Source organism: Citrus sinensis, chromosome 4, assembly GCF_022201045.2.
Source record: "Citrus sinensis cultivar Valencia sweet orange chromosome 4, DVS_A1.0, whole genome shotgun sequence".
NCBI classification, from domain to species: domain Eukaryota; kingdom Viridiplantae; phylum Streptophyta; class Magnoliopsida; order Sapindales; family Rutaceae; genus Citrus; species Citrus sinensis.
The window spans coordinates 17,874,539-17,887,150 of NC_068559.1; the positions used below are offsets into that span (position 1 = coordinate 17,874,539).

The following is a 12,612-nucleotide window of genomic DNA, read 5'->3' on the forward strand; positions in this document are numbered from 1 at the left end:
CGGTTGTTGGCCTTGTGAATGAGTTAGAAAAGAATATTTATTATCTTTAATAGACATTCCACATCCGCCCTCCTGTTGCCACCGACCTTGAACTAGAAGAGAACTTTTTAAAATTTGTTTGTTTCATGTCTCGTAAGGTTTATTATCATAAGATTATATTGTGGCTACTTTAAGAGTATATTTAACGTATTGTGTTGTATAATATTAGGCTATATTATATTATATTGTATTAAGTTATAGTGCCATATTATATTTGGTGTAGTAAGGACTATATTGTAATGTTTATTTTAATATTTAAGATTCATTTATATTTTATTATTTGTAATTAATTAAATAATTTAAATTTTTGTAATTAAAACGGATACTTCACTATTGTCATCACAAGCTGCAGTCAGCTGTCGTTGATCTATCTCTGGCGGTAGCATATTTGAGTTTTTAATTTTTATTTAATATTAGATATTCGTATTTATTTTTTATTATTTTAAGAAAGAGATTAACTAAAACTAATGTGAATAGTACCATATTACACAAATCGATCCCTTCTCAAGTTTATTTAATAGGGCACTACTCATGTTATGGGGTAAACATGAGATTGCATTGCATTAGCTATATAGTGTGATGGCATGTAATGTGGTGTGTTCCAAACACACTCTAAGGTGATGTTTGGTTGGGAGGAGAGAGTGGTGGAGAGGAAAGTGATTCAAATTCCATTTTTATTTTCATTGTTTGATTACAAAAAATATATAAGAATTTAATTTTCATTAAAATTTAATATACATTATAATATAGAATTTGAATTCCATACCAAGGAGTGAAGAATTTAAATTCCTCTTATGTTGAAAACTAAAGTTTCTAAAATTACCCTTCAACATTTTAACTTATTTAATGCCATTAATAATTAATAATTATTATTTTATTTTATCAATTTAATATTATAAGTAATTTTATATTAATTAAATTTAGTCAATGATTTAAGAAACTTAATAAAATAAACAAACTTATTTATTTATTTAATATGAAAATATAGAAATATAAATTAACTGTCGTTGGAACTTTGCCGGAATTTCACCAAACCTCTGCCGGACTGTCGCTAGAACTTCGTAGGAGCTCCGCCGGATCGTCGCCGGAAATTTGATATTAAATTATATTTCATTACTAATATAGGTAATTTAGCATTTAAGGCCAAGGATAAATTTATCCCAAAAAAAAAATTGTAATTCCTTTCCCTATCGAACTTTATGTTAAAGCAAACTATGAAATTTAATTTCACTATTCTCCTCTACATGACCTAAGAGCAATATTAGTACATGCAACATTATATATTAATATCATCACATCACTAGAATTACTTCCTAATATGCCGCGGTATGTTTAATTGCGCATAATTGAAAATAAAATAACTATCAATTTATGCGAGATTGCAGTTGATTATCGGCCACTCAGAGCTGAAGATTACAGACGAAATTGAAAGTCTCCCTTAAAAAGATCACAGAATATGATGGTAAGAAACAGAGAAATTCCAATAATCATTCTCAAACGAACACCAAAAACAAGACATCAGGTATAGTTGATGCTGCTGATCAATTGAAAGAATGTGACAGCATAACATAAAGAAGAGTAATCCTTCAACCTCCCTTGCATGCTTCGGAGTCCCAACCTTCTTACAATTAAATTATTTTTTCATCAATTTTCACCCATTTTTTACCTTATCTTTTGAATGAAAATAAAAGTAAGTTGAAGTCTAGAATAGTTTGAAGGTATTCTAAAAATTGTAGTTTCATGAGGGCGTAATCCGAAATAATCCTATTAAAAAGGTTTAAATAGGAATTATTTTGGTTGTTCTTCTAAATCTATTGGCTTCCAAACAAATGCCAAGTTACGATATTTGGGTGACAAATTAATTTTTAGATAATATAGCTTAAAATATTGATGACTTATTCCCAATAGACTACAAAAGGTCAAGAAGAAAATGCCTCTCTTTTCTCCTGAGTCCAACCTTGATGGATAATGAAAGTAATTGGGGTAAATTTTGGATTATCGCTCATGAACTAATAATTTTTAATATACTTTTAGATTATTATAAATTTTAGTTTTTCCCCATTTTTGTTAAAAAGGCGAAAAACTTTTAATTAATCCATTCTTATTTTTCTCTTACCTTTTAAACAAAAGTGGGAGTAAGTTGAAGTTTATAATAATTTAGAAATATTGTCAATCCTAATCTACTCAAAACTTATTGCTGTTGAGCTGACCTCATAAGTATAACCTAAAGCCTATGTTGGCGACTTAGTTTACAAGTACAACCTGAGGTTTATGTGAATGACTTAATTTAAGAATACAACCTCAAGCCTATATAAGCGACTGCGAAATTCATATGTCTGATATGAAAGTGAAGTAATCCAACCTCAAAATATATTTGTCCGACCTGAGAATTAGTTTGACATAGAAAATTGCTGGTCAAGAAAACGTGACCTAATTTCTAGAGAAGCTGTATGCCGCGATCTATTTAAACCATCTCCAACTGACAACCACTTGCAACTGCTAAAGAAAGTGGGCTGAAGTTAAGGAAGTAACTGTCCACGACCAAGAGCCTACTTAAATTGAAAAGCGCATCAGGTGAAGGGGTGAGCAAAATCAACCAAAGCTTCTACAAGATTTTTAGCCCCTCTTCCGGAAAATTACTTGACTTTAACTCATTCATAATTCTTCATTCTCATTTTTCTTCTTTTATACATAATTTCTGACTTAAGCATCGGAGGGTCTATGCCAGAACCCCACCGGCGTATCCTAACCATGTTTTCTGGTTGGCAGGTATAAAAAGTTGCGATCAAACTTGCGTTTGAGGTTGGATTCGCGCTGCAATCCCCCAAAAGAAACAAACTCAGCTGTTGAGGTCGTTTTTCGCCATCAACAATAGTTATCTTAAAATATTGATGACTTACTCCCAATAGACTACAAAAGGTCAAGAAGAAAATGCCTCTCTTTTCTCCTGAGTCCAACCTTGATGGATAATGAAAGTAATTGGGGTAAATTTTGGATTATCGCTCATGAACTAATAATTTTCAATATACTTTTAGATTATTATAAATTTCAGTTTTTCTCTATTTGTGTTAAAAAGGGGAAAACTTTTAATTAATCCATTCTTATTTTTCTCTTACCTTTTAAACAAAAGTGGGAGTAAGTTGAAGTTTATAATAATTTAGAGGGCACTTTGAAAATTGACCTTTCACAAGGGGAGTAATCCAAGTAATTAATCAATTTTTTGACGATTAATACAAAAGGGATGAAGCTATTTGAATTCTAAAAATTAATTACTTTGAACACTCTATTATTATCTATATTTATCTAATAAGTTTAAGAAATTAAGTTTTACTTTGTGCATTCTTTAAAGTACCTAAAAATATTTCTTACTTAAACCAATTAAATTAATCATCTTTATTTACTCAAAATACCAATAAAATTATTCAGCACACCCAAATAAAATTTTTAAGAAAATTAGCATACACTTATAACATTGAAATCAATTTAAGTTTATAACAAATGTTCGAACACAATTTTAGTAATTAATTATTTGTAATAAAGAAAGTTTTCGTTTTTGCTCCCAAAAGGGAACTTTGTGCAATCGAGAAAGAAGAAGATGATCAATATGGTTTGCAGTGCAACCGAGAAAGAAGAAGAGGAAGTTTGGGGTTTAAGATATGTTTTTTATTTTTTGAAAATCATAAGCAAAAAAGACGGCTATCTTAATAGTTTTTTACTTTTAGAAAAAGAATGAAAGGGTCACACTTACCTTATAGGCAAATATTTTTTACTATAACATTTTTTTAAGATGTTGGAAACAAAAAATTCAGAATTTATGAAAAAATATTGTATGTTGAATAATGGGTTTGTGTTAAGGGTGCTTGAAATAATTATGTTATATTCAGCTCATAATAGATATTGTTTGTAATAGTATTTTACATAAACGATATTTTTATATTCAAAATATTTTTTTAAATGCTAATAGTCCCATCCAAACAATATTCATCTTTTGCAATCCAAAAACAAGAATGCTTGGATCCCCTAATAAGCCTTGGCATTAATTTATACTAAATTATACATTCATTAACATTTAAGAGTTTCTAAGATTTAGGGTCTTTTCCATTAGTACTATTTGAGTTATTATATTTATCTACTACAATAAAGATTATAACCCCCATAGCATTTTAGGAAACTTGAATACAATTCTCAAAACTAGTCTCTCTCTCTCTCTCTCTCTCTCTCTCTCTCTCTCTCTCTCTCTTTATATATATATATATATATATATATATATATATATATATATATATATGTATGTATGTATGTAACATTCAACAAGGTGCTTTTCTGCTTCCACTTCCTAGTAGTCGAACTAAAATTTTTGAATGATGTAATTTATAATTAGAGCTATTTTGTTAATGCTGTAATTAACCAGTGAAGAATTTAAATTTCTCTTATATTAAAAACTAAAGTTTCCAAAATTACCATTCAATTTTTTAACTTATTTAATGCCATTAACAATTATTATTTTATTTTATTGATTTAATATTATAAATGGACCTCAACCGAAAAGTCACCAGACCACCGCCGGAAGGTCGCCGGAAAGTTGCCGGACCTCCGCCACCGGCCACCGGACCACCATTTTATTATATATATATATATTATTACTAATATAAATAGTTTAATAGCCAAAATTGATATTGGAATTTTAACTATTTTATATTATTATTTTTATATAATAAAAATAAAATTCCATGGATCTCCATATCTATATGGATAAAATTCATATCCATGCCCAATATTAACTATTGGATATGGATATGGATATATTCATTATGGATAATTATGGATTTGTATTTAGATGGATAATATCTATCCATAATTGGATATTTGGCATCCCTATTTGTTGAGGGTGTTGAGAGTGTTAAGGTTTGTTGAGAGTGTTGAGTATTGCAAGAGTGGCATTGTTTGAACATTTGATGAAAGTAGCGAGAACAATTTGATCGATCCAAAAATTTAGCATTTGACTAGTTATGATAGAAAAAAAATTTGAAAGATTAAATTTAAAAAATATAAAAATATAATGACTATTTTAATAAATTTTCCTTAACTCATGAGCTAACATCACAACATATTATGAAAAGTTTGATGTGAGCTTGCCAACAAACATTGGTGTGCCGGTCAAGTGATGTAACATCTTGTGGGTGGGGGGGGGGGGGGGGGGGGGGGGGGGGGGGGTTGGTGGGGGGTGGGGTGGGGTGTTGTTAGGATGAGAATTGAATTAAAGAAGTGGAACATCTTTCTTTTATGTGTATATAGTACATTTAAAATAATATTTTAATTAAAAATTTGGTGCAACTCTTCGAAACTGTAAGTGGTAAAGGGCAGTGGCAATTGTATGAGGCAAATTGTTTAATATTTATATTACTTGATAGATTAATTTCATATTATAGAAGATGTAATTAATTATTAATACTTCAGTAATGTTATATTCAAATGATGTTGTGGGATGCACTCTTTTTCATGTGCCGAGGGCTTATATATTAATTTCTTTCGTTGCCAGTTACCACCATCCCATTACGCATATATCATCATCTCCAAACAAGCTACGGCAGCTAGAGTCATATGCGTAATCTATGCGTTAATCATATTGCAAATTCATAGGATGTTAGAATAATTAAGCATATCAATGAATCGTATAATACATATTAGGCTGGCTGCCTGCACTGCATATTTAAAAAAATAACTACAGCTCCTTGCTAAAGGTTAAACATACGCGGCTGGCCGTGAAACTCTATAACAAGGATGTGGCCGATATGGTAGCCAAAGACTTGGTCTAACCAGTTTCTAAATCGTTTGCTTTTTTTTTTTTAAATAAATTTAAAGATTAAATTAAAATAATGTATTAATTAAAAATTATAAAAATTACAGTTAATAGTAAAAAAATTAAATAAATAAAAAATGAAAAAATATAATCTTGTGAAAATGAAGATCAAAAGTTTACATAACAAAAAACAAAAATTTATTTCTTATTTTATGTAACTACACATATTTTATATTGCCAAGAACGGGTAGATCCCTATTTCTACTCTCACATTGGATAGAATTCTTCGGTAGTTAACAATGTAAAACCGTTAAAAAGTTTCAATTTCCAAAAGCTTGATCAAGTGTTTTCAAGTGTGTGTGTGTGTGTATATATATATATACCATCTACATTCAAATAATAGGAAGGTAGGTGGTTAAAAAATCAATTTGATTTTCCCTACTCCCCTACTTTTTAAAAAGTGTAAAATCTTCAAAAGGTTAATTAATAGTAAGGAATCATTGTAAATGAGAAGGAGGTTTCAAATTACTCAAATATACAAATCCCTTTCAAATGATTCATCAACCCCTATAAAATTATATACTTAAGAATTATGTACTAATGCAATATGGTAATCCATTATAAGATATATACACAAGAACTAGAGAGATGCTTGAACTCCGTGAATCGTGATGTCTATTTGGGAAGAAAAATTTATATAAGATAATCTCACAACCTTAACGTGCTAAGACGTTTAAATAAAAGTAAGAAGATCCCTACAATAGGATTCATGGATGGTCCTATTTTGAGATCCAATGCTTTGCCATGTAAATTTAAGTTGATTTATTACTGTTTGGATGGATTTAATTGTGATATAATGATATGCTTCAATTGTTTTAAAAAGTCAATTCTTTTAAGCTACTTATAAACTTTGTTTGCTATTTATGTATTTTATAGGCCCAATAATATTATGTTTACACTCGCTGTTAGGATACTATCTCAAGTGACTTACCATCAATCATTTCTTTCCGTATAAAATTTACTCTATAATTTATTATTCAGTCTTAACATCCACAAAATGGATGACACGACATAGAAAGAAAGAGGGGTTTTCAATCAATCTCTTATACATAAATTTGTAATCTGAATCAATTAACCTTCATATGATATCTTTCAAAGTGAAGCTTTGAAATTACAACTTCGCGGAACATTGTATTAATGGAAGGAAAAATACATTTTTAAGTAAACAAGAAGTTTTCCTTTCTGTTGTTTTCTATTATTACTCAAGACACATGTCTCTTCACATCTGCCACATGGGGAATATTTGAGAGATAATATTCTCACAGCAGATCAGATATGTATGCATTTTGGGAAAGAGATAGCATTCTTTTCTTTGCACTAATGCACCGGATCAAATATTCCCAACTGTGATAGATAGCTAGCTTATTGTGATAGCATTCTTCTCTTCCCACTAAAAAATACTATAAACATGTTTCATTTTAATAGATGAATGCATGTAGGTTGGCAGCTGCAGTAATCAATTCATTTGTATCTCCTATGAAAACAGGGATGTTTGAGCCAAACTCCTTGAAGTGTTTGAACATTTTATGGTGTCTTTCTCAGCATAATATATGCATTTTAAGGCTGGCTGATGGGCTAATGTTTGCAGAAACTTAATCAAGTTGACTTTCCGGGCCAATGGATAGGATTCCATTTCCACGTTGATGATATGTAGGGTAGGTAGCAACTAGCTGGACTGTGAGTGGCATCTTTTGAGCACTAGGTTGAATTCCATTAACCAAATTAGTTTCTTTATACATCAAGGTTGAATTTCCCGATTCATATTCTCTTGACCTTTGTAATGAGCCATGAGTCAATTTGAGATCTTTAATTTATTCTTCGAAATAATTATGGATGTAGTTGGCATACATCTATCTACATACATATGGATTCGGAGTCAATGCTGATATGATTTTTGTGTGATCTTCTTTGTATAAGGTTGTGATTACATCTCAACTATACAATATTATAAATGTCCATGTGTCACAAGATCATCAAAATATCAGCACAGTTCAAATCAGAAACGGATATAAAAAATCCAGTATGCTGCTTGCCAACAGATTTAGGAAAACCAAACAAATCTATGGTGGATTCTTTTCTAAGCAGTAAGACGGGGGTAGTGTAGGCCTTTGAGTTCCCTTTTAAATAAGGTGTACATTATGCTTCTCATTGAAATTGGAGAACTCTAAAAACATGTGAATCACCTTGTACGGAGGATTGCACAAGATTTTTATTCCCAAATAGTGGTTCATTTTCCCTATATAAATCTAACTAGCCATAGCGAAAAACAAACAAGCAAGCATAATTGTTTATAAGTTAAAAATGGAGAAGCTTCCAACCTCCCTCGAAGGCTTCCAATATACCATGCTTCCTCAAATTGGCCTTGTAAGCATGGGAATGTTGGAAACCCTAGGGGGAGGTCGAAAGCTTATGACTCCATTTAATCAGTTCTGTACGTGCATGGTGTTCTTTTTTTTTTCCCCCTTTTATTTGAGAGAAATTTTTACAGCATCAGAATGATTAATTAGTTCTAACAGGTACTTAATTTAAATTGTTTAGTTCTGAACTTTGATTGTGGGGGAAAAAAATCAACTGTTTTTGAAGAACTATTAGCTCTTGGAGAAATACTCATTTCTCTTTTTTTTTTTTTTGTTTGTGTGTGTGTGTGTAAAATTAGGTTAGAATAAAGTTGCCAAACACATGCTTCTTCTTAATTAGCTTAGCCAATGACATAAGATTATGTCTAGAGACATAAGATTATGCTCTGGCGGAAGCAGTACTATTGCGGTACCTAGAGAGTAAATATTGGTAACTGAATTTGCCCTTTTCTTTGATGCCGGAGAAGCCTAAAGCTGCAGACCCTATCTAGTTAGGACAAATTAAGCAGGAGTCCTTGTTTAAAACCATAACCCGACATAATGTTATTATTTGTCCCCCTCTCCAAAATTACAAAAACCTCAATTAGAACGTGCCCTAGGGCCTCGCCCGGCCACCCCTAGGCCCTGGCTCTAGCTATTTTGAAGTAGCTGAGGTATTTGCTTAGATGGAAACCCTGAGCTGGCCTTATTTTCTACCAAAATTAATACTAATTGAAACTTAAAACAAGTGGAGCATGCGGTTTGTGATCAAATGCAGACTGTCCATTCGTCCAAATCTCTGTGGGCTAGCTTCTAATTCCTTTCTTTTCTTCAGAAAACCAACTTAGACACCAAATAATGCCAGTGCTTACTGAATAAACCTGTGTATAATTCCAATTTCTTAGGATGTTACCAAAGACGCGTCACTGAATAAATATTATACATCGTGGACTTTTATAAAATGTCGTTATAAGATGACTGTGATTCTGTGAGTAGTTTTTCTGTAAGTCCCTTAACATTGGTTGAAACAAGTCCTTGAAAAAAAAAATGGCCTTTGATATACATGTAATAAAACCCTAGCCCTGAATGAACGCTACAAGTACCCCAAAACCCTGAGCAATAACATCCCCATCTCATCAAATTCAAAAAGTAAATTCAGCTGTCTCTTTGAATGGGAAAATTAATTTTGAGAGCTAACGTTCTCCGAACTCTCTCCCTCAACGGCTCCTCTTGGCTTTGCAAATCATTCCTTCTGATACAGAAGGCGCCGTTGAGGTAGGGCAGTTCGGAAAATATAGGCTCTTAGCTGTGAAATCTGGCGTGCCGGCAGCGGTAAAGAAGATCAGGAAATCAAATTTTGATCTGAAATGAACCATGATGGCACCAGGTATGTTGATGTACATAAGTTTCAGCTTCAAAATTAAGTAAGAGATATACAATATTACTTATTTATTAGTTAGTCCGAGCTGAAAAGTTTTCCACAACATCAGCACATCTTTTGCACGATATGAATTGGAATTCAGTCAACGGGGTGTTGTTTGTCAGCTGTGCTTACAGAGAAGTTTGATCTTGTAACTAATGGAGCAATTAATCAGCATAAGCTTTCAAAGTTATGAAACGTAATATGTAAGAAACAGTTGTTTGGGAACAAAGAAAATGAGAGAAAATGTGAGAGAAACAATGACAAACTGATTTCGTCATTCAATCACTACTAATGTGCTCTGTACAATTGTAACTATATTTACACTAGCTAATTACGATGAGTATCTAATGATTTAACTATATTCCTAATCAAGACTGTAAAACTAACTCTAACTAATTATATAGCTGACTTAGCAGCTCTATAAATGCTTCTGTAAATAACTTGCAGAGCCTTCTTGTCTGTCACAATGGTGGGGGGGAATGAGATGAGCTCCCTGGGATCTTCTCTGGCTGTATACATTATGAAGGTAATTCATCGACAATATTCATCTTTCATAGCAATTTTACAACTCACTAGCCCAAGATATAGAAATTTGTTCATAGACTTTGATCATGCATGTCAATATTTTTAACCAGCAGTTGAACCGGACAACCTTGAATTAATGTTGTGCAGACAAACTAGGGCATCCCTTTATCACATAAAGATTAATTCTTTCATCAAGGCCATTATGATACGAATATTACGGCACGTACCGTTAAGTGTGATACACATATGCAGGGATCAAGACCATCGATCATGATACACGCATACGTATATAATCGAGACTATTAATTTAATTATGTGGTGCATATATGACAAGAATTAATAAGAATCAAGATTATTATTATGTACTGCACAAATGGCAAAAATCAACACGTATTATCGGGGGATTGCTAATCATTATAATTCTGATAAGGGTCCGGAGGAGGAGGCAGTCTAAGAATTAAAGTATATGCTGTTCCGCTTCATTGATAAATAGTTTTGCAGCTGTATAAAATATTAATTTGCTATAAGATTATTACGACTGTCTTTCTCAGAATGAGAGAAACCTAGAGGGGGAAAAAAAAAACTTCGAAATTTTCTCTAAATGGGCTTTACGACTAGCAATACCCTAATCACCGCATGCACATGATACTGTCAAAACAGGACCAATTGCGATTCTATGTGCTCGTGATAAATGAATAAATTGGATGTTAGAGGCTTAGAGCCTATGCTAGCTCTTTGAACTGAATGCTATGTGGTTGTAGCACAATATATGCGCTCCAAGCCTTTCAAGGGCTTATCTTGTATATCTCTTCAAAAGTGTACATATAAGGTAGGCAGGTAGCTAGGTAGTAGTGGCCTCCTTCCCAATTAAATCTAGAATATTGCACCAGATGTGAATTCGATCTACTTAAAAATTAGCTTTAGTGCCCATCAAGGTTGAATTCCCTGCAAAAGATGTCAACATTCTCTTGACCTTTGTAATTGAGAATGAGTCAATTTTGATAACATTGTTTATTCACCAAAGATTAAGGCTCATTTATATACATATTTGACCGCACAACAGCGAATTGGACAATTATCAAAACAGTGGCAATGATAGAATCACACACAAACTACTTGTATTAACTATGTAGCGTGAGATATTAGACGAATGAAAAGCATAAAAATTGTATAATATATGAATGAAAATATATAATAACTGGAGTATATGATCATTTTTAAGAGATTGTTATGTTACATAATCATGTAACATATATGATTATATAGCAGTTGTTGGATGAAAATTCAACGGCTGTGGAAATAACATGATTTTATTATCCTATATTTTCACAGCCGTTGGATTTTCATGTAACGACTGCTACATAACATGATTTTATTATATAACTAAACAAAAGCCTAATTTTTATCCAATCAATACATTCATGTCACATCAATTGTACATTTCAGTTTGTACAAATAAATATAATATTGTAGTCTATTACTCTATCATTACTCTAAAAACAATGATCATGATCGTTTGCAGCTTCTTTGCAATTGATTACCATACATTGTAACTGTGCTGTTGAAATTAGTCTGGAGTACCAACAGTTGTGAACAGAACTTAAGATATTTTTTGCAACAATTAATGGTAGCAGAGTCAAGATTTTGATTCGCGGGTGCTATAATGCAAAAACCACAAATGCGAGGAAGTTAATTACAACATAAAACCATAAAACTGACGAGGCAACGGCTGAAATTTAATGGAGTCCTTATGCCGATACTTTGGCTAATTCTATATAATTCAGTTAGTGTTGTTATGTTTGTAGTTAGGGTCCGACTATGATAGAACCCCTTTAAGGTGTATAACTATTTCAAGGAGAGCTGGCCTGAGTTATATAGCCTAAGTAGTTTTGAAAAACTTTAGTCAATTTTTTTTTTTAAAAAATAAATACTAAGATTTGTACTTTAAAAAAATTATTTTAACTCCTTACGGCAATATATAATATGTTAAAACAAACTATTTTTTGAGTGTCCGTTAGGGGGGAAATTATTTTTGATGAGTGAGCTATTTTTGGATCAAAACAAAAGTATATTTTTTTTTTGGTTATAATTTACAACTATATTGCAATATGAAATATGTTGAGAATCTAGATATACGTAATTGAAGTATCTTCGAACTATGCCAGGCATGAGTAATAATAAGAGATCCATTCGGGGATAAACAAAAAGTTAACAAAACACGCATATTTTATCTTATAATATATTAAAATTAGTGTATTTTTGTCTTTTAACTGATATCTTACTTTAATAAAGTTATTGATCCTTATTAGAATATTTATTTTCATATTAAAATATTAGTGAAATTATATTTACCGTATCTAATTTTTTTGACTAAGAATTGAATAGGATCGACTTGAGGGTGCGAGGTGGCCAAACAAAAGTGTTAATAA

General features: G+C 31.6%; 1 non-coding gene across 1 annotated transcript; it reads left to right on the forward strand.

Annotated features, from left to right (window-relative positions):
• Positions 1-8,197: 8,197 nt before the first annotated feature.
• MIR477A (microRNA MIR477a) lies at positions 8,198-8,337 on the forward strand. The gene has a single exon (NR_129325.1). It is a non-coding gene; the product is annotated as a microRNA MIR477a (primary transcript).
• Positions 8,338-12,612: the final 4,275 nt, after the last annotated feature.